General features: G+C 50.5%; 1 long non-coding RNA gene across 1 annotated transcript; it reads left to right on the top strand.

Moving 5' to 3' along the window:
- Positions 1–1378: 1378 nt before the first annotated feature.
- On the top strand, positions 1379–7478 carry LOC112542289 (uncharacterized). Its single transcript, XR_003086085.2, has 3 exons — positions 1379–2204; positions 3385–3899; positions 5137–7478. It is a non-coding gene; the product is annotated as an uncharacterized LOC112542289 (long non-coding RNA).
- The last annotated feature ends 11757 nt before the right edge of the window (positions 7479–19235 follow it).

The following is a 19235-nucleotide window of genomic DNA, read 5'->3' on the forward strand; positions in this document are numbered from 1 at the left end:
ACCAGGGCCGTGGCTGAATAATCAGAAACTATCTTGAGTCATGCAAGGGGAATTACAGATATGGCAGGAAAAAGGAAATGCATTTGGGGAAAGGGAAAGGGAAAGAGAGAGGAAGGAAGGAAGGAAGGAAGGAAGGAAGGAAGGAAGGAAGGAAGGAAGGAAGGAAGGAAGGAAGGAAGGAAGGAAGGAAGGAAGGAAGGAAGGAGAGAAAGAGGGAGGAAGGAAGGAAGTTATGGTAAGGAATGTTTAAAAACAGTTCTTTGAAATAGGAGAAAGTGAGTATATCACACTAATTTTATCTGCTACACAGAATTCAAGAGAACCCAAAAGAGAAATTTGCTTTCTTTGAAGGAAATAATACCCAAACACACAGTGGTGGATATGGGCCAAGTTTCTAGTCCTCAGCTGGCAAAACAAAAACAAAAAAAACACCTCCCCCATCAGGTTTCTAGTCCTCAAGGTGACAAAAGAGTATGAGCCAATACTCAAGCCCTCCTCGTTTCAATTGTTTAAGGGGGCAAATGCCAGAGTCCTGTTTCAGCTGCCAGGACAAGGCAAAAAACAGGGAGATAAGAAGAACAAAGTCAGGCCTTTGACACCTTCACTTGCAACGCAGAGAACTGGCAAAGGCTTTCTGTGCTGGGCAAAGCTGGGCAAAGTTTGAAGAAGTTGAATAAACACACTTAAGTGGCAGGAAAGCACCTGAGTGTAGCACGGCCACCCGGCAAAGCTTGGGAATGCCTTCTTTAACCCAGCCACAGACGCGTCCGAGCTGAATTATTAGACAGACCGACCACCTTCCCAGACAGCCAATGTCCCAGCACTGGAAGAGACCAAGAATGTGACCTTGGTTATCCCAGCTGAACTCTAGAGTTGAGGCCAGGGAGGGAGGAAGGAAGGAGAGAGAGATGAGAGAAGGAAGGAAGGAAGGAAGGAAGGAAGGAAGGAAGGAAGGAAGGAAGGAAGGAAGGAAGGAAGGAGAGAGATGAGAGAAGGAAGGAAGGAAGGAGAGAAATGAGAGGGAAGGAGGGAGGGAGGGAAGGAAGGAAGGAAGGAGAAAGGGAGATGAGAGAAAAGAGGAAGGAAGGAGAAAAAAGAGAAAGGAGAAGAAAAAAAGTAGAGGAGAAGGGGAGAAACAAAGTAAGAAAGACACAGAGGGCAAAAGAAGGGACGGGGAGGACGAGCAAAGAATTGCATCTACCTGTTCCGGAGACGGCATCTTCCTCCCTCCGCTCAGGTGACGGACAAACGCCCCAGATTCCCCCAGCGCTGGCCCGGGAGCTTCCTCCTCCCTCCCTCGGGGTGGGGCCTCTCCCAGGTAGCCTTTTAACCCAGTGTGGTCACACACGTGAGCGTCTCTCTTTCTCTCACGCGCACACACGCATGCTACACAGGCCAGCCGAGAGACCAACCAGCCACTCCTGTCTGGATCCTCCGGGGCTGGAAAGCGGCAAGGGGGGGCCACGCAGGTCCTTTAGCTTGAATGTCGCCTCTCGGCTTCCCAGAGCTGACCTTACTGGTCCAGGCGCCCCCAGGGCAGGCAGGACCACGAAAGCAGGCTGTGGGGGGAACCCAAAGGGAACCTCAAGTCGCTAGTCCCTTTGAATCGATCCTCCCCGGTGTTTGGATGTCTTTGGACGTCAATGAGCGCGACGTGCGTTTCCACGTTGCTCTGATTCTGGAAACCCCTTTGCAGGCCTTTTGATATTGCGGCGAGGTAGGAAGAGTTAGAAATTGTAAAAAAGAGGGTTTAGGAGTTGACAGTAAACTTTGCAGAGGATTCCCAAGCTGGCCTCTCGTAAACCTCCGGTCTCTGCAGAATTATTTCCCCAGGACAGGTAGAGGCGGAGGAATAGATGGGAGTGAGCAAAGGGCAGTTCACACCCTAAACACACGCACACCTTTCGGAGTGAGTCACTGGCAGCCAGGAACCAACAGCAAAGAGAACTGGGCTGTCAGTGACCCATGAAAACACACAAGGCTTACGCAACGTGGACGAAATTGCTGACTAATGGAGTCATTCCCCAAGCCTTGCACCGGGCCAGCGAAAGGCCTGAAAACCAGCCCAAGAGAGAGATTTGCAAGGCAACCCACCGCTCCCGAGGAGTCTTCTTGCTGCATCTCTGCATGAGATGCTGTTCTGGGCTTGCTTCTCCTAAAAAAGCCTGGGGAGCAGGTTATTTGCAGGTTCTGGGCTCGCTCTGGTACGTACTGCGGCCGCGGACTTCCTCAACCCACCCCATCTTCGGCGGAGTGTGCCCGTCGCCTCCCTGAGTTCATTTTTGCCGGCTTCCCATTAAGAGCGCTTAGAAGAGCCGGGCAGGCCAAAAGGGACTAGATTCCAGGGGGATCCTTGAACCCAAAATCAGAAGAAAGCTGGAGGGGGGGATGCATGACAACGCATGCCCGGTTTAGCTTGGCATTTTTCGGAAAGGTTGTGCAAAACCTAGTTTTTCAAAGGAGAAAATCTTCAGAGGAGGAGGCAAGGAAAATGTTCCCGTCGAGGACTCTCGTTTCACCAACTGGGGGTCCCCAGCTTTTAATGAACGGCCGAACGATTGTCCTAAAGGTGCTTTTCTATAGACCCGCTTGTGAGATGCCAGCGGGTGGGGGTGGCACAGAAGCGCTTTAGGGCACAAAAGTGATGGCAGGATTAAATGACGAACTACTTTTCTCCCAACTCCAAATCCGTTCTGTCTCTCCGGCGTGGGATACGATGCATAAGTCTGACTTAACCAAGATGCTTTTCCAGCTTTTACCCATTAAAACGACATGGGGGGGAAAGGCAAACCGTGGTTTAAAAGAGACTGCTTCTAACTCACGTGCTGCGACTTAAGGAAGCCTTGCTGAGTTACATCCGTCCTTCTTCCTCCAAAGCAGACGGGTTAGTCGGCAGCCACCACTCGTCTGCAGGCCCCACGCCCGGTGACTGCATTTGTAGCCATCTTGTCTGTGGATCATGGGATTCGGAATCCAGCCGGTCTGGAGGGGTCCCTGTTAGGGAAGTCCACACGCCGGGAATGTCTGAATCCTCTTCCCTCTTCGGAGACTTGGCAGATGACCGCACTGTCCCTGTTCCACCGACGGGCAAGAGGCGTTTGTCACCTCTGCAAAAGCAGATCTCTTTCCCGTCCTTTGCATCTTGCTTTTCGGCTCTCTTGCACGCACACACACACACACACACCAATGCACACTGCCACTTGTAAAGCGTACTTACTTTCAAGGAAAAGGAGGATCCTGAGGACCCATCCAGGGCCCTGGAGTTAGACAGGGGTCGTGATGAAGCTGCGGGTGGCTTTTCATCTCGCCCGGATCTTTTAACAAGTCTAGACTAGCCCGAGTGAAATCATCTTTTTTTTTTTTTTTTTTAACTTCCCTCTCCAGACTGCAGGCGAGCAAACAAGTCATGCTGAGGATGGCAGGAGGAGCTCAGAGGTCCAGCCGAGGCTTCAGAGGAACACAACCCATGCAGCTTGGCTACAGAGCATTCTTCGTCTGCAAAAAAGAAAAAAGAAGTGAAAAGTCCTTGGTAACGGACGACAGCAGACCCCTTCCTGTTTTCGCTTTCGACTCGCATCCTTAGGCTAAAAACTAAGGCCAGGCAAGAGGGGAAAGGCAACCGGTCTACCTCGCAGGGGCGTTGCATCGAATTCCAGCTGCTTGGGAGCGACGGCTTTGGGCCAAAAGGGCAGGCCCCCTGCGCTTCGCAAACCCTTTCCGAAAATCAGACATGCATCGGCTGCGAAGCAGATCGGGTGGAAATTTAGCAGAAACCCAGACGTTGCCTGAGTGAAAGTCTCATCCTGGGAAATGGAGCAATGCGGGTCTGAAATAGTGCAAAGCCACCCGAGGGAGCTGCCCGCACAGGACCAAGCGCGGGGACCGGTTGCGAGGGACAGGTGAGTCTGGAAACGCTCCGCGTGGGCGCTGACAGTGCATCGAGCCATACCTAGGCTGGAAGGGAGCCAGCTAAGGGGAAAATGCAATAAAAGTTGTTAAAAAAGATGCAGAGACAGAATCCCTTTTCAGCTGGGTCCCCTGTGATATAGATTACTAGCAGTTGTAGGGTTTTTTTTCCCAAAGCTCACTTTTTAGGCAGGACACAGTTTGGAAAGCTGACGTTGTTCGAGAAGGCTGGGGGAAAAAGCCAGATGCATTGATAAGGGCGAAGTACGAGCACCGGGTTTAGTGGCAGTCTACCTGAGAAGGACAAACTCCAGCCAGGGGGCTCGCTGCCCAGAGGAGAGGGTGCGGGCTGAATCCTCGGTTGGACAGACAAATAAGCGTGTGCTTCTGGTCTGTTCTGGGTTGATCCAGGGGGACGAGTCATCCTTGTTCTTGGAATAATTTGGAAAAACTTCCTTTGGCAGCAGCGTGGGACAAGCTGCAGCGGTGACGTCACGAGCCCCCAAAGTCAGGCGGGCAGGATTCGATTCGGAGACCGTTCCATCCACCCATCCGTGGCTGGGCGCTGTATTGATCCTCCTAAATTCTGTTCGGTTTCAGAAATTAGCTTCAAACCATACCACATCCTCTTAGAGCTTCCCCCCAGCCGCCCCGAAAACCAAAGGGTGGAATTTCCTTTCTCTCGGCGAAATGCAATTAAAACGACTAGTCGAGGTGCTAGATCTCTTGGAGTTAAATGACGATGGCATAGCATTTTATAGACATGCATCTAATTATGTATCATTCATAACGCTATTGCTGATATTTATATTGTAAGAAAGAGCCCGGGTGCTGGAGCCCAGGCACAGACAAGGGAAACCGAGTTAAACCCCGTTAAACTAAGTTAAAATGGCCTGTTCACAGCTACACAGCGTCTACGAAGGTTGCCCCGGCAGACAGCGGCCTGCAGAGCCATTCCCTCCAGGCAGCGAGCTGAAATTGAGAGCATCGATATTTGCAACTTTACCCAGCAGGTTTAGCTAAGCTAACCATGGTTAACCCTAGCCACCATCGCTCCCACTCAGCAGAGTTGGAAGGAAAGGGCTGAAAACAGGCAAGTGGGGTGCATATCCTGGAACAGAGGAGGGAGAAGCATCATCATCGAATGAGTTTTCACAACCAGCCCTATGTTTCAAAAGCGGATGGAGTCCTTTCCTTATAACTTACGTTGACGCTCATTTTTCCCTGCAGTATTCAAACTCTCCTTTTCTGGCTTCGGAGCAGAAGTCACACGCCATGGCGCCCCTTGCCAAGAGGCAGGGAAAGAAAGAAGGTTAAAATCGAAATGTCGAATTTAAGGAGCCCGGACAGCCAGCGCTGACCTTCTGCCAGCCGGATTCTCCCTGGTTTTGAAACTGGAATTAAAGAAAAAATAGATGGAAGGAAGAGATGGAACCTTTCCCATCCTTGCTACAATTCCCCAAACTCCTCTCTCCCCGTGCAGATTTACTCACGAGGAAGTCCCCGAGTTCTGCCGCAGCAACTTCTGCGGAGGACTAGCTCGGCCCGGCTTCAGATGGGCTCTGCCCCCTCTTCCCCGCAGATCTCCCGGCTTTCGAACTCGGCACCCTCCCGAAGGGGCTCCCTGCTGCTCCCTTGGGAAGGAAGGGCAACGTGAAAAGGCAACTTCCAAGCTGAAAATAAAGCTGGGGTGCAGGAGGGGGGTGTATGCATGGGGGGGATGAAAATCCTGCCCATCAAGAGACAGAAGGCATGGGGGTTGATTTAAGCGTGACCCCCAAAAAGAGCTTGAATCAGATGTTCTTTTTTTTTCCTTTTTCTTCCTCTGGCTGGAGAGAGGCTGAAAGCCGAATTGACGACCCCTCCCTCCCCCAAAAGAAAGGAAAAAGCAAAAGCCGTTTACCTCTTAGGGGAGAAGGGAGATGCCGGAGCCCCCTCGGCCGGCACAAAACTTGCTGCAATCTTTGGCTTCCCAGCAAAAATGACATTGCCCAAGCCCAGAACAAACCGCTCACCTCAGCATACTTGCAACACTGCCGCAGCCGTGTAAAACCGGCGCTGCAGGATTTTGCACACATCCCAACGTGCGGGAGAATCTTAAAGGGGAAGGCAGCCGCTCCAGGAGCCGGGAAGGTCAGCCTGGAAAGGAGGAAGGGGGGGAGGCACTGGGGCAGGGGCGCCACGCTGGCACCCTCAACGTTGCCGGGAAGGAAGCCCCCCGTCGCCACCCCGGTCCGATCCCCTCTGTTGCCCTCTAAAGCATCTTCCTCCGGGGAGGTGGGCAAAAGGGGATCCTTTGCTTCCTGGTGGCGCAAGGATGCGCTCTAGCTGCGCATGGCCCGGCTTGCATGAAGGGGGGGCCGGCTGCCAACAGGATCACTGCACCAGCCTCGTGCCAGCCCGTGCCCTTCGGCCTGGCAGCGATTCCCGCTGCTGATCCCCTTTTCGAGGTGTTCGCTACAAAGCAGTGAAGCCATCATAGTCAGATTCGCTAGGAGGATGAGCGTGACTACTATTATATTAAACAGCATTTCCAATTGCCGGAGCAAGATTTTCCTTCCATCACAACCCACGGCTGGTATTTGACCGGGGGCGTGGGGGGGGGCTCCGCTGTCTGATTCGTGCAAGATACCTGCGAAAACGCTTTAAACCAACAAACCAGCATCAATCCTGAGATTTAAGCTAGCCTCGGTGTGGCTCGTCGGCATAGCTCCTTCTGAGGAGCACACCCCCTTCTCCCAAGAAGAAATGAGGATTATAGGGGACGAGTGGGCAACCTCGGGAGCTCTTGAGATCAGCATCGCCAAGATGGGCACCTCTTGACCGGAGGGCAACGGGATGTCAGTCTCTGAGATGACGATCAAGAGCAGGAAAACCTCGTTCAAGCCCCAATCGCCCATGAAACGTCTCGACAACCTTCCTTCTCTGGTTCTCCCCAAATAAAACAAGATGACTTGCAGTTATGAGACAAAGCTCCATCCATTCCCCCCACCCTCTGGGTTTACATATTATGCTAAGCCATGGTTGAATTAGTCACAGGGTGCCAAACAAGCTACGATTACTCCCAAAGGCCACCCACAACACAAACCAAACCACTTAGTTCAACTTGAAAAAGTCTTTTTTTTTACATCTTAGTCTCCATCCGGTTCAGTTTTCAGCATTCATTTCAGCTTCACTCTAAGATCAAATGCCAGTGTTTTATTCTGAGCAATATACAAGGTGCAATCAAATTATAACCCAGATTGACAAGAGGAACAGCTCCCGAAAAGGATCAGACCCACATTCCTCTTCCCTTTACGAGCTCACCAAGGAGAAACCCAACTAACCTGGATTCCTAAACGCCGCGCAGCAGGAAAAAACTCTGTCCAAACACGGGAATTGTATCGAGACCCGCATAATACAAAATTCCACCAGTGATTCCCATAAGACCGACAGCAGATGAAAGAGACTTCCTTCTTCACAAGATCTGCTTTCTGGCAATCACACCATTCACGCGCAACGTAGAGTAACCTTTTCCAGTGCAACTGCGCACGGCAGATAGTGCAAGGAGGCCTTTTTGCACACCCAACTTAGGGAGATCAACCGCATGAATTTTCACCAAATCAGTCTGGCACATTGTAAATCATTTAGCCAGGCAGGAGAGAAACAGAGCATCGTTTTTATTAATGTTCAGGGGGTCCATAGTCCAGATTTGCCAAATGAAACCTACACATTAGTGCTAATCCTATGAGGGTCTATTTAGAAGTATGTTCCCTGCAAATTTATTCCCTAGGTTACGCGGGCATTAGACGAGTATCAGCCGCCTCTGAAAATACACTATACATATTTGCACAGAAAAATAAAATAAAACTGCACGGTTCATAGAGGAACGTAGCCTAGCTCCCCAAACTAGAATTTTTCAGGCAACCTGTTTGTGCTGTTCACAACAGGTGAATGATTGGAGTTGCAATTTGCAAGAATTTGGAGAGAGGCAGGTTCGAAAATGGCTCATTTCTGAATGAGTTAAATCTTGCCGCTTTAAATTCGATCCTTGTACACTTCGTCAATATCGTTGAAATACTGGGATTCGATGCGAGGAATGGAGGAAAACAGAAAGAAGGGATTTTGCAAAATGGGAGGAAGGGAATCAAGAGCCAGAGAGCTGGAGAAGATGGGAGAAGATCTGGGTGCACATTTCTTGCTTGTAAAATGCTCGGTGGGGTTCATAGCAGCGTCACACCAAGGTCGTTGGGCTGAAATATGGAATTAAATGCGTGCATTTAGTGAAAAAGGAGCAAGAGGAAGAATTAGTAAGCCTCTTTAAAAGGAGGGGGGAGAAAGCCACCATCCAGGTTGCTGCCATCATCCCAAGATATAGAAAACAAAATCTAAGATTCTCAGGTCTTTTCAGAGCAGGCGAAGGCGGCAGGCGAAAATCAGAAAAATGCGATTGGGGAATTTATAGAATTGATCGAATTGGGATTCTGTCAATAGCAGTAGAAGTCTAGAACGACCGAAAAAAGGGATTTATTTTGCATCTTTGAAAAATAACACCTTTAGGCGTTAAAGGAAGGACTGAAGGCAACTAACACCGCTCTGAATGCTGACGGACTACAACTCCCATCTTCTCTGGCCATGGTGAGGGAGGACAACCACACGCCTCCCTTCGGTGGGTCACACATTCATAAAAAAAATTCCTCCACTTTTCCAATCTGGTGCCCTCCGGATTTGCCAGCTTGCCAATCCCAACGTTTCTAGGCCGGTGGGGATGATGGGCTTTGTAGTCCCCGCCGGTCTCGCAGGCGGGCTGGGGAAACCTTTGCTCCGGCCGAAAATTTAAAAAAGAGGGTTTGAAGACCGCTTCCATTGGCAGATACGGAGACAAACGTTTAGCGGCGGCGAAGCTGGATTTCTGTTTATTGAAGTTTAATCTCGCTCCGTATACACGATTGCAGATTTTATTCGTTTTTTGGGGTGGCTGAGTTCACATATCTTGGTGCTGCCTCTGATAAAGCCACCGAGGCAGCACGCAAAAGTCCCGAGGCCCCCAGCCACCAGCAAAAAAAACCCCATTAAAAGTAGGTGAAACGGTTTTTAAAAAGCTGCATTAAAAGCAGCCTATCTTGTCAAGCTGCCTGAAACTCAACGGGCAACGTGATTCTAAAAAATCTTCTTTTTAACCCCTGAGGATTTTCTGTTGAGGTAGACCTCTAGGCCGCCGCACCGTTCATCTGCATAAACGGACGTGAATCAAAATGACCCTTTTTAAAAGGGGATTCAGAAACGGCTCGTTTTAGCTCCGTTCGGATTATTTTGAACAGGGTACGTTCCTCCTAAATTAAATGAATCGGGGATGATTTAATTCCTATTTGTTTAAAAGCAGGCGTTATTTTCCCTGCGTGCATTTAAAATGCAAACGATGGCTCCATCAAATCAGTCGATTGAACGCGTTTCCTTTACCCATTCACAACGATGGACTAAAAATTTGACAGCTCGCAGCACGGGCTTTGTGCAAATCCCGTGCCTCGCGCTCCAGCGAGAGGCCTCCAACCCTGATCTTTTCAGCTCCGAAGCAAAATCTGACGGAGAAACGTTTGCAGGCTTCCTATAGCACCCGCGGACTCAGCTTCCTAATCATGATTATAGAATAAGCCATCATCGCCTCGCTTGGCTCTTAAGCTGGCCTGTTGCCGTCGCATTATGTCGGCTTTTAAGATTCCGTTTTATTATATTCGAAGGGACGTTTAATTCTGATTCCTGCTGGAAACACAGGGGTAAACCTACCCGCAATAAATAAATTAGCCACGTCACCCACGTTGGTGGGAGCGAACTCACAAGCAACCCATTGTTGCATTTTCCCGTGGATCCGTGGCCATCCTATCTCCTTCCAGCGCCTTCTCAAAATGCACCTAAATCTTTGCAAATGACACAAATCACAAGAGTTCACCCTTAAATGCACCCCTTTGGGCAAACTCTGCCTACTTGGCCCTTAGCCCTGCCCCTGTCTAAATGCAAACCCGGGAAGGTTTTGAACTTCACAAAATTCTCCTCGCTAGCGAAACCTACATTTATGAAATTATGAACTCCCCCTTTGTTTCTACCATGGAAGCGCCTTAAAATCTGGCCTTTTAAGGCCGAAAAATGATTGATTTACGCGCTGCGAATGCCCACCAGATTGAAACAACAACCATCGTTTATTTATTTATTTAATTTTTATCCCGCCTTATTAATAATGCATTATTTGTTTCTACTTTCCTTCCTTATCTTGCTTTCGTTTGCAAACTTCTCCCTGTTGAGAAAAGCACCAAGCAGGCAATACGAAACTCCTTTTCGGTGAGAAAAGTCGCCCGTTGCAAACGTTGATGTCCATTTTGGACAATGAACAAAGGCTGTTTAAAATAATTGCAGGGACATTCAAGATCTTGGCTAGCTGGTTTGACTAACGATTCACACTGATTTTGTTGCCCACTGAAGGATCCAATAAGGATACGACTTCTTGTGGCTTTTAACAGTTCTATGAGTTATTTTAATTTCAGTCGTAATGTTGGTGCCGAAGGGCAAGGAACAAAGAGGCCGGAAAAAATGCAAATCAAACCGATCAATAAAACAATAAAAGGAAAAGAGGGATTGGAAACCGGAAGAGCATTTTGGGCAAGAACGAGGCGGTGGTCTCAAACTCAGAAGAAGTTTAGCACTGGGTTTAGCACTGCGTACACCCATTCCACAGATCATGGGGAAAACTAACTATGGTTTGCGCTGACCTTTTCTTCAGGACACACCTTTCTGCAAGACCCACCTCTCCGGGGTTGGAGGTCTGCTGTTTTTGCTCAGATCTGGATGCTCAAAGACCCCGAGCAGCAAAATCTTTTCAGGCCTCCAGGATTCCTGTGAAAATTCAGAGATATTTGCTCAGATCATCTGCCTGATTTTCGGGTTTCTCATGTCTGAACTTGAGAGGAAAGATGTTCCCAGCCGAGTCCATTTCCATGTCGAAAAGCCCCACCAGCTGGGTCATTTTTTTCCCCTAGGAAAGCCACCAGAAGTCTTTTGATCGTGGCAGCAGAGAAATACATTTAATCAAGTGCGTAAATTCACTTTATATACCAGCCCTGGATTTCTCCCCAGCTTCCAACGTGGAGTGGCCGGGAGCCTCATTTTCTTTGCAGCGAGCCTACGATGCTGTCTTTCCTTATGCATTTTTGACAGCTCCAGCATTAGACTGGTCTATGACCGTCATAAAGATTTGATTTAATTTGATTGACAGCTCCAGCACGACGGTGCCCAGCGCTGGAGAAACTCTGCGCAACGAAGGAATGAGAACCCAGATTCAAAGATAAACCCTCACTGCCGTGTCGAGCTTTCATGGGTCAGCATTTTGGAGAAGCAAGGCCTAGCCAGGGCAACTGGATAGGAGAGCTTAAGAGAGCCTCCCGAGACAGAGGCAGTCTACCTTCCAAATCCAGCCACCTGCTTTTGGGTGTCAACGCTCAGGGGCCTGGTTATGCAATAAGGGCCTGTCCCCCCAGACCGAGAAACTACCCAAACCTGTCATCGCATCTCTGCTGTGCACAAACCACATTCTTGCTCTGAACGAGTCATTGATCGGGTGGCAGGGGGGATCAGGAGAAGCGGGCAGCTTGTCCCAATCTTCACTGCCCTGGGTGTGCCATGTATGGGTGGGCATGTTTGGGGGGGCTAGAAATCAAAGCCCACTCACCCCCCCCTTGCTGGCCTGCACCCAATCTGGAATCGCTGCATTTAGGGAGGATCTCGCTGTGCTCTCCCTCTCGGCCACCACGTCCTGGGCGACGCGTTTGCCAGCAGGCTGTCCTGCCAGCAGCCAGGAGGGCATAGACGCAGCATAGCACCGTTTGGAGGGGACAAGAAGGTCCCTTTGACACAGGGAGCCTGGCAGTCTTGGCAAAGCTTGGGCCAGAAGCCCAGCGGACGCCTCTGGCTTCCAAGGTCGGCCGCTGGAGAGCGAGTGAGCTGAACAGGCCGTTTGGATTTGGCCACGGGCGTCCGCTCAAAGTCCTGGCGAACGGCGAAGGACGGACAAGGTCCCCCAAGGCAGATGACATCGATCAGTTAATGCAAATTACTGAATGGCCTGGAGGGGGGCTGGATCCTACGGGGCCCGGGTTTTCCTCCGGGGAGGATCAGCATGGCGCAGGGCTGGAGAGAAAGGCCGGACATTCAGAAATAACTATGCCAGATGCCCACTCCTCATCGTCCTGGCGCGGCTCGTGGGTGGGGGACCATGGGAATTGCAATGCAAAGCAATCTGGGGCCTTGGGGCAGGGAAGGGAGGAGAGAGACAAGAAAACAGAGCTGGGAAAAGTCAGAGAAGGAACATGGGGTGATGCTCTTCAAAATGTGCCGCGTCTACTCCGTTACAGTTCTTCGGCATCCTGCACGACTGGACCCGTTTTAAAAAGTTAAGCATTGGGGCTGAGGCCTTTCTCATGACAGCAGAGGAGCAAGCCACTTTTTGGGGTGTTTGCCCATTGCAACCCAGTCTATGAACCATCATGAAGCCACGGCTTAGCGTGATACACGACTCCAGCCCCCCAGAAACTTCCCCGTGGCCCCATCTCTCCTGGAGCCCACGAAAGGGAAGAATCCCGATGCACCACCGGTGGAAAATGTCAGCCAATTTTTCTTCTGTCCCCTCCCGCAGCTCTGCGCAACTTCCACCCTTGGATTTGCAAAAGGCAGCAGTGATCCAAGGTGAGTCAAAAGAAGAGGCGAGCCGCATTTATTCTCCGCCTCGGCCCCCTCCCTGCAGGAAGAAATCAGCAAATTTTTGGAAGAACTGCACACGGCTTTTTTTCCTGGCTCGAGTTAAGGAGGGGAGAATTCCAGGTGTTTTGACACCTGGAAATGCACATTACGTGTCTCGCTCCCCAGGCAACCCTGCACGGTCTGTCCCTTAAAAGTCTGGGGCTTGTCCTTGTCACCCTAAAATGAAAAACGACCCCGATATGCTTTAAGAAAAGAAAAGGAAGAGAAATGAAAACTTTTGAGACGTGAAATCTAACTGCACGGACTGCGGCTACAACTGGAAAAGGAATCTCCTTCAGTAGCTTCGGTCTCAAGGGCCAACATTCAGCCCAGACAGGACACGAGCATGCAACTCAGTCACACAAAGGAAAAGAGGAGAAAAAAGGATTTCCCGTGGCGTTGAGTTCCACCGTTGAGAAACGGAGTGGCTCGCATTGCACCAAGAAAGGCTTCATCTCTTATTCGGCCAACCGAACCGCTTTATTCCAGCCAGGGTGTTTAGGGCAGAGTAGGAAAAACACAACGGAGGTTGTGGAAACCGGGCATTGCGCAGAAGAGGGGCGGACCAAGATTTTTGCAGAAAACCCTGGAATTCTGCTTTCAAAGATTGCGCACACCGCAAGAACACTGGGGATTGAGAGTTGCGTGCCAGAAGGAAGTGAATCAGTTTCTCAACCTTGGCAACTTTGCAGTGTTTCTGAAACTCGGCAACTTTAAGACACGTGGACTTCAACTCCCAGAATTCCCCAGAAGCCGGTGGCTGGGGAATTCTGGGAGTTGAAGTCCACGTGTCTTAAGGTTAAGAGAGCCTCCCGAGACAGAGGCAGTCTACCTTCCAAATCCAGCCACCTGCTTTTGGGTGTCAATGCAAGTTTCAGAACCACTGCTATAAATCATAGCTGGATTACGCAAGGCTGTGTGAATCCAACGACTGTCATTTATGAGCAAACCTCGCGAGCTGTGGTTTATTCACCAAACCACAGTTCAGCGATGTGCGTCTTTGGGCGAGCCCGATTACTGGCTATTGATCTTTCTAAGGATCTGCCTGTGGGGAGGAGGGGGAGGCAGGATTAAACCTGCAAAGACAAGAGAAACAAGGATGCCTGATTTAATTTAACAACTCGTCATCGCTTTAATATTCCCCATCCCTCCTCCACGTAAGCCCCATCGCTGCCCCCGGGCGCCGGCTTTCTGCACTGCCGAGAACTGATTGATCAAAAAAAAGCCCGTTGGTTGCAGGCGCGGATGGACACCCGGGTCACTGAGTTACGAAGGGAGAAAATCGATAACCTTGGATGGAGGTGGTGGATTCCCAAGCTGATGGCTGGGGGTGCCAGCGAACTGCAGTCCAAAACCTCCCCTTTAAAACTGGGGTGGGGAGGCGGGTTGCAAGCGAAGCCGAGCAGCCAATTCTTGCTAACTCTTCCAAGGGAAAGAGAGGTTTGCTGCAGGCATTAACGCACATTTAATGCCCAAGCAGCACTGGGCTAAGCCACTCAGGCTGGGGAGGGGTTGAAATGTTCGTAAAGGATTCCCCCCTCCCTTTCCACAACCGCTGGGACCTCTCCTTCGTTCTTCCGCGGCTTTAATGCAGTTTTTTTTAAAAGGGAGCATGTCCTCTTTCTGGCTAGGCGGTTCAGCCAACAGGGATCCCAGCACAGCCCATCTCAGAGCCTTGCCACATTTAATTTCTCCTTTCCTTTTTTTTTTCTTTTAGTCTCACATCGCTCTCTGCAGAGACCGATGCAGAAATTTACAAGCGGCCTGGAAATCTCCTCCTGCCGGCTAATGATTTGACCTTCCGAAACAGAACGACTTGAAATTGGAGCGCGGTTCATGCCCGGCCCTGTGCCGTCGCACGGTTTGCGCAGTTTGGCCGCGCCAGGTGTGCAAGCCCAGCTGGGGCTTATTCAGCCCCAAACCTGGTTAAAATTAGACGTGAGAACGCAACCTGGGAATCGGGTCCCATTGGGTTCCTTGCAGCTTAAGGGAACAGTGGGAACCGAGCCGTCGTGGTGGGCAAACGGGGGGTTACGGCTTAGCATGATATGGGCATCGGACCGATGGTGGCTTACTCAAGAAACCATGGTTTGAGGAAGGATGTCGAGGTAGTGCATGAAGCCAGGGCTGGAAGAAGAGAAAGCTAATCAATTTTTAAGCGGGGTTTAAATGTTCTTTTTTTGCCCCTGCGCCCAAGAAATGCGATTTCGAGAAAGTGGAACAGTAAAATGAGATTATTAAAAGTCCAGCATCCCGCTAGAATGGACAAGCGAATGGATAACCCCATTTTTGCCCAAGATGTCAGTGAAAAGGAACAGCAAGCAAGCCAAGCCGCAGAATCAGATGCAATGATTTCTCACCATTTCCTCCTCCACCAAGGGGTTTTGGACTATAAACCCATCATCCCCAACCTCATGTCAGACTACCCAGGTTCCTGGGTGTTAAAGTCCCCGACTTTTTCAGAGTGCCAAGCTGGGAAAGTGTCCTGTTTGTGGGAACCTTTACTTTCCTAGCTGGATAATGGGCATAACCACCTCTGGGTCACAGTGCCCCAGATCCATCGAAGGTCTCTGTAGGAAGTTAGGAATAATCCTTAGCAGTTGCAGAAAAATACCTTTTTTTCCCTCTCTCTCTCACTCAAATTTCACAGAATTTAAAAAGAGGGATAATTAGCTTAACAAGAATGAGACATGTTAAAAATTGATCCAGGGGAAGCGAACGCTGAAGGAAGAAATATGACTTTAGAGAGAAACAGGCTGGGTTTTCCTATAGAAAGGAGCCATGCTTTGTTTCAACCCTGGTTTGTTGAGCTAGCCACGGCTGACGGGTTCACTCATTACGCCAAGCCCAGATCAACCAAACTGCATTATGGCTCAGCGTAAAATGAGCTCTCAGTCCCAGATCTGGAGTTTCAAGATGGTCACTGAACAGCCCAGAGAGATGGGGCGACAGAAGGAAAAGAGTCCAGGTTTGCAGAGACGCCCCTCAAAGACGCCTCCCCAACCTTTCTGAACATTTGAGCACCCAGGTACACTGCCTCTGAATAAGGAGGCTCCACTCGCCTATCAAGACTCCATTTGCGCAGGCACCTCATCCCCTTTGAAAGCCATTGAGCCAAGGCCAAAGAACATCTCCAGCAAAATGTGGGGCTTCCGTCCATCCTGCCTCCACGTTTCGGGTGCCCCGCTCTTCCTCCAGCTGGGCACAAAGGGCCGGACTACATCTCCCATAATCCCCCCCATTAAAAGTCCTAGACCCCCACCCCCGGATGCCACATTTCCTGGGGTCCTGAGACCCCCAACGACCTGCAGACGCCTGTCTTCAACTGTTGATTCCCCCCCAACGGCAGAAGATCCAGGAAAAAAAATTAAAAGAAAGAAAGGGAATAAGGAGAAGTAGGAAGGAATGGGCTGTGGTAAGACACGGACTTTTCCTGCCTTTCAGCCCAGCCAGGCGTGCAAAGCAGGACGAAGCAGGCGGCGGGGGGGGGGGGTAGAATATAGGGAACAGGAAGAAATGTTGGGTCTTTTTTGCAAGGCAAAGCTTGCTCATGCATTCTGCTTCTGCAGCAGGGGTGGGGGGGGGAAGGTGGGGGGGTGGAAGGGCTCTGCAGTTTTTCCTTCCCCTCTGCAGCGAGACTGCATCAAAAATCAAGGGGGGGGGGGGAGAATCAGCAAAACAGAGCCACAACTTCCCCGTCTCCCCGAAGCTGTTGCGAAGGGGGGGGTTCATTCAAAGCCGGCCAGGCGTGCACGCACCGAGGCGTTTTCCTCGCTGACCCAGAAAATCGAGGCACAAGGGAAAGTGGGCGACCGCCTCGCCTTCCCCGCAAAGCCCGTCCCTGAAGGTCAACCCCTTGAAAGCAAAAGTTGGTGTTGAAAAAGGGAAAGCCATTGCACACCTTGGGGGGGGGGCGAGAGAGAAAGAGAATCCTTGCCTTAAACAAATGGGACAATCTCCCTATCTAGAGGGGAGCTAGAAATCTGGGGGAGGGGGAAACCAGTTCTAACCAGCAGCGTCCAACTCGGCATACTGGAAAAGTTTCTGGCTCGAAACCTGGATGCCCGCAACCCTCCGTACAACCCCCCTAATTACCTGCCTTCTTCCTGGGACTCTGCTTGCTCCTCCAAAGGATGCTTGAGAAGAAGTTGCTAAGAGGCTGGGCCAGGAAGGAATTCCTTACAGTGACTGATAGCAGAGGAAGACTGGAAGGGAATGAAAGAAAGGAGGAGGGAGGCATTAAATAGATTAAAAACTCTATTTTTGGAAGAGGGGGGGGATAACTGTTTCCGGTGAATGCAAAGCATCCTGCAGCCAGAGGGCTGCAAAGAATCAGCACGCCTATTTCCATCAATTGGGCCTGTCTAACAAGAGCACTGGTTAAAACTGGAATGTCTCTGGGGCAGAGACTCTGTTCTTAAGTCCTTATGTTCCCCGTGCATGGCAGTGTTTCCTCCTTTTGTAGGCAAAAGCCGGAGGTTATGAGACTCAAGCGTGTGGTGGAAGAGCTTGGGGGCCGATCTTAAAAAGAGCATTTCTTGACCCGCCATGTAGAGAGTCGAGTGTGCTGAAAGGCAAGCTGGTGGAACGGTGCTGTTGTTTCAGAGCAAATACACAAGGCGTTGTGTGGCACGTTTTGGACAGGGGGCAAACTGAGGCCGGGAAGCACATCAGAAAATTCCGTGATGCCGCAACGCTGCGCTTAGAAGGACGCGTTACGCCAAAGGCCTCCTGGAAAAAGAGTTCTGAAGGAAGAGCCGAAGGAAGAACCAGAGGGGGCAACCTGCACGTCCTCCTGCAAAGGGTTTCAAGCATATCAGGCAGCACAAGCAAAGGAACAGCTATCGAATAATTCAATACGCAGGAAATCCAACCACTACACCATAGGAAGGTCGGAACCACAAATATTCCAAGCCCCAATCAATCGACAATCCTGATTCTTGCCACGGACAGACGTAAGAGGAGAAACACCAGCATTCCTTCCACCCCAACGTCCCCGAGCGGACTACTGCCGCAATCCCAGTCATAAATTGAAATAAATTCAGAGCAGGGTGGAGGGTGACCATCGCCAGGTTAATTGTCGGCAGTGCAGACATCGTCATCATTATCATTATCATTAATAATAATAATTATTATTATGGTCACCCTTCACCCTGCTCTGAATTTATTTCAATTTCTGGAGCTGGAAATTAATAATAATAATAATAATTATTATTATTATTATTATTATTAATTTCCAGCTCCAGCAGAACAGAGCGTGCGTGTGTTGCCTTAACCATCCAGAAGCTGAAGGATGGAGGAAGGGCAAGGGAGCCTTGCCATTTTAAATTCATTTTTACTATCGTTTTTAGCATCCTGCTGGAACTGCAGCATTTCTCTGCTGCAGCGGATGTGTTTCTGGACATGCTAGGCTGGCCATGCAGTTCACTACAGTCTCCTGCAGGCTGGGGGGGGAGTTTCAGACCCACCGGCTCAGCGCGCAAGACGCCACTGGAGGTCGAACGTCTCCAGCTGCTCAAAGAGAAATTCTGCACCGGGCACAGAAGTTCGTTCGTAGCCCACAAACCACGATGTAGCGGGGGTCGAAGGTGTCGCGCTAATCTGGCTGTCGTAGCCAGCAAGCCGTGCTTTAGGGCTTAACCTCCAATGGGGAGCCAGGCCGTTGTGGCTTGTCCAGTTAATCAGGGTTAAGCCAATCTGGCTATGCAGAGCCCGCTTTGAACTGCGAGAAAACCCTTTTCCCCACTCAAATCGAGGAGGAATGAGTCCTGGCCCTGAACGCAGAATTTGGCACAACGTTCCTTAAAGGTAGGCCTGAAAACCCTGCCCTCGCTGTGGTCCGCAGATTCCCGGAGCCCTATTTCTCTGAACTTGGATTAAGCCACAGCAGCTAGCCTGGTTCATCCTATGCGTCCAGCCCTCAATGATGGTTTGTCGCCCACCAGGGCTGAATTCAACCACAATGCAGCTCGCTGTAGGGTTGCTTGGTCGGTGGCAAATGTGGACCCAGCTTGTTATGCCAGTTTGTTCAGGAGGCAGTTCCTGGCTGCCAAATGCTTCTGGGAGAAAGTGTGGGAAGGAAAATAAAGAGCATGTACTGGATTCAATAAATGCAATTTAATTTATTGGAAATTAACCATACGGACCCAGTTAAGGGTCTCTCCCACAATTGCCCTCTAGAAGACTCCACCCCAGCTCCCATAATCCCCCCAGCTCTCCCCAGGATTGGATACCCATCCCCCCAACTCATGGGCTGGTGGATTATGGGACCTGGAACTCCACACCTGCGGAGGAGGTCTGGTTGGGGAGCGGGCAATGCAACCGCTGCGTAAATAAGCGCCGCACGCAGGCCGCTTGTGAAGAGGCTACTTCTGTGTTGCGTTTATACTTCGTTGCCGCTGAACAAAAATACGGAAGAAAATCAAAATAAGGCTGAAAAACGCAGGGCTCGAGCGAGATTCGCTCCCCCTCCCGCCTCACAACCCGCCGCGCCGGCTCGACGTGAACCGTAAACTTTTTTTCCCCCCTCCCTCCTACTTGCCATTGGGAAGAGGAGGCGGAGCCGC

The sequence above is a fragment of the Python bivittatus genome, unplaced genomic scaffold (assembly GCF_059951505.1).
Source record: "Python bivittatus isolate LINGU-HERP-01145 unplaced genomic scaffold, Pbiv_v1 ctg000090_np1212, whole genome shotgun sequence".
Taxonomy (NCBI): Eukaryota; Metazoa; Chordata; class Lepidosauria; order Squamata; family Pythonidae; genus Python; species Python bivittatus.